The sequence below is a fragment of the Chrysemys picta genome, chromosome 3 (genome assembly GCF_011386835.1).
Source record: "Chrysemys picta bellii isolate R12L10 chromosome 3, ASM1138683v2, whole genome shotgun sequence".
In the NCBI taxonomy this organism is placed as follows: domain Eukaryota; kingdom Metazoa; phylum Chordata; order Testudines; family Emydidae; genus Chrysemys; species Chrysemys picta.
In genome coordinates this window covers 96,590,772-96,593,772 of record NC_088793.1, presented here as the reverse complement: position 1 = coordinate 96,593,772, position 3,001 = coordinate 96,590,772, and the positions used below count along the sequence as shown (strand labels likewise).

At 43.8% G+C, this 3,001-nt stretch overlaps 2 long non-coding RNA genes across 2 annotated transcripts in view; both read left to right on the top strand.

Moving 5' to 3' along the window:
* Positions 1 to 1,165, top strand: part of LOC101935951 (uncharacterized) — a 108,715-nt gene extending 107,550 nt beyond the window's left edge. The window contains exon 6 of the long non-coding RNA XR_010599629.1: positions 102 to 1,165. This is a non-coding gene — a long non-coding RNA (uncharacterized LOC101935951). The remainder of the gene's footprint in view (positions 1 to 101) is intronic.
* An 81-nt stretch (positions 1,166 to 1,246) lies between these two features.
* Positions 1,247 to 2,717, top strand: LOC112061167 (uncharacterized). The gene is made up of 3 exons (XR_002890130.3): positions 1,247 to 1,576; positions 1,963 to 2,105; positions 2,190 to 2,717. It is a non-coding gene; the product is annotated as an uncharacterized LOC112061167 (long non-coding RNA).
* The last annotated feature ends 284 nt before the right edge of the window (positions 2,718 to 3,001 follow it).

Genomic DNA, 3,001 nt, shown 5'->3' with positions numbered 1-3,001 from the left:
GTGAGTATACTTTGCAGCAAAATCAGTACAAAGAATGTCCAAACCTTTTGTTTCCTTACCACATTGCTCCCCTACTTTTCTTTCTTTCATCTGTTTCCCAGGCTTGCCTCCCCCACAAGCAGGCAGTTCTAGAAAAGAGTAAAAGGATCCAACCAGTAAACAGAGACCTTAAAAACTGAGGCTAGAAATGAGAAGGGAATTTCCCTTTACATTGTAAGGTTCTTTGATGTTCTGAAGTTCCACTGAAATGGTAACACTTCAAAACTTGGTAAGCAGGGAAGCACTAATGGTGAAGTTCAGGAGCAGGCAGGGGACTGAGAGAAAATTAGTTATTGCTGAGTCTGCCCAAAATGCAGGGAGAGAGACTAAACAATAGAAAAACCCTCACTACGCTGTGGTGGGAAGTGAAGGGGTGTGTGTATATAAGACTGAGAGAGACAGTGAGAGAGACTAAGTGTTTCTTACGGTCCCTCATCAATTGGAGGAGGATAGAAGAAAGGGTGACCATATGACACACGTGCCAGCCCTGCTCCCACATTCCTGTCCTGAGGTTCCTCTTAATAGGTATATAAGGTTTTGCACATTTTGTACTGCAGATCCAAGTATGTATGAAGAGCTTTTAAAACCAGACTATGGATTCTGTTTAAAGGAAAGCTCACATGACATAATAGCAACAGTGACAAATCGAACGAGAGAGAACATATTTGAGAGAGTTTATCAAACAAGAGGATGAGGTGGGTAGGAAGTTTATGTAACCCATGTGCCTAATAGGGAGATATCGCTTTAAGAGACCTATGTGGAGGATAGGAGTGAGTTGTGTCTGGGTTATTATTGCTAGGCAGGAGGGATAGCTCAGTGGTTTGAGCATTGGCTTGTTAAACCCAGAGTTATGAGTTCAATCCTTGAGGAGACCATTTGGGGATTGGCTCCTGCTTTGAACAGGGGTTTGGACTAGATGACCTGCTGAGGTCAGTTCTATTAGCTCTCCACATCCAGAAGCCTCTGGATTTTGGGTGGGGTAATTTGGGGTATGCTTCAACAGACTCCATAAGGGCAGCTGCTTTACAAAGGGCCATGTGTGAGCTGGGAGAAGCTGAGCCAAGGAGCAGAAAGCAGGCTGTTGTCCCTAACTCTGAAGCATTTTGCAGCAGGTTAGTGATATTGTTTGCCCATGTTTCCCCGTTTGAGGGTTATGTTAATAATAGCAAGGGGAAATTAGAAGGGAAAAATAATTTCTTCTATTTTATGCTTTGAATGTTGTTTTGATTTTAGCCAAACTGTTCTAGTTAAATTGTCTCAACTAGTGCGATTCATCAACTTTCCTTTAAATGTAGTAATGGGAAAAGAGTCATTTATATTTTGCTATTCTCAGATTTGTATTTTCTTGTAACAGGGTTTTTTTTTTAATCTACACTTAACTGATTAATCAGTTAGCTAACTGGCTAACAGTGATTTCAGAAGAGGAAGGGTCTGCATGGATTCCAATTGAAGATTCCTACAAGCAAGTAGAGGGAAGATGTTGTTTTTTGACTCTGCAGACTAGATTTGGTGATCAAAGACTCTAACTGAGATTCAGGTGAACTCAACCTATGCTTTTGGGAATTCTCAGTTTCTTCTCACTGTTTCGGTGGAGACTGAATTGTTGAGATTTTATGTAGATTATATGTAGATCTATGTAGATTATAAAATAACCATGTTATGTTATAAAAATTAAATTATTATTTGTTTATCATAAGATTTTATAAAGTATTTAATTAAATTCATTTCTTTAGTTCCTTTTGGGATTTGAATGTGGTGAGGCTGACCCTGTGCAATCCTTGCTGAAAATCCTTAGAGACTGAATTCTTGGTCTCCGGCTACTTTTCTATGGGAATTGGGATTTTTTAGGCACTGGAGGAGGGCAGTGAAGTGAATTCTAGCCCACCCAAAGGTTACATTTACCCATGTGCTTTACTCCCTAAGGGCTTGTTTACATGGTAGATCACTGTGCGGCAATGTGAATCTACAGCGCACTGGCTCACCGTGCAGTAATGTTCTGTGTGGACACTGTTTTGAAAGTCCAAGTGCAGCTTGACATACAATACTTTGAAGTATTTTTCCATAAGGTAGGTTGCAAATGTTATCATGAACTTGTAAGTGCTTGTTATATGTCTGCAGGCTGGCAAAAATCTAAAACATTAATATTTTAGCAGGAGAATGCTATCCTCATGCCCTGATGACTTTCATACCTCAGGAGTTTGGTCCTCCATGAGAGCGTTCCTCCTAAGTGATGGTGAGATCCAGTCTCTGGTGCCCTTGAAGAAGACATTTTTAAAATAAAAAGTATGTTTCTAGCCACTTCCCTGGGCTGCGCTTCTCTAGGATGAAGCTGGTGGTTTAGCAACCTGAATGGAACTTGGAGATAGGAGCACAGGTTGCAGGAGGGAAGAGTTTGGAGAAAGTACCAAGAAGTCACTCTGTATGTACATGGCTGGAATGCTAACTGCAGTTGGGGCACCTCTGTAAGTTGTTCTCTTAATAAAGAACCAGTTTAGTTTTAGAAACAATGTCATTTCATGTTATTACCAGGTATGTGGTACATGAAACAAAGGGAGCTAAAGATATGTACACACTCTCACACACTTTTTATGTGAAGGAATCAGCTATGTTTGAGGTGAAAGCCAAAGAATCATCATTCTAGCTTAGGGGTGGGCAAACTATGGTCCGCGGGCTGGATCCAGCCCCTCGGGGCTTCGGATCTGGCCCGCGGGATTGCCCCCCGTGGCGCCAAGGGCCCTGCGCCGCTCTCAGCAGCAGCCGTCCCAACGTCCCTGCGACCCCTGGGCCCTTGCCTCCAAGCACTGCCCTCCGCAGCTCCCATTGGCTGGGAATGGGGAACCGAAGCCAGTGGGAGCTTCTGGGGAGGTACCTGGAGGCGCGGCAAGGGCAGCGCACACGGCGCCCTCCGCCCTCCCTCCCCCAGGGGCTGCAGTGCTTCCTGGAGTGGTGCGGGGCCGGGACA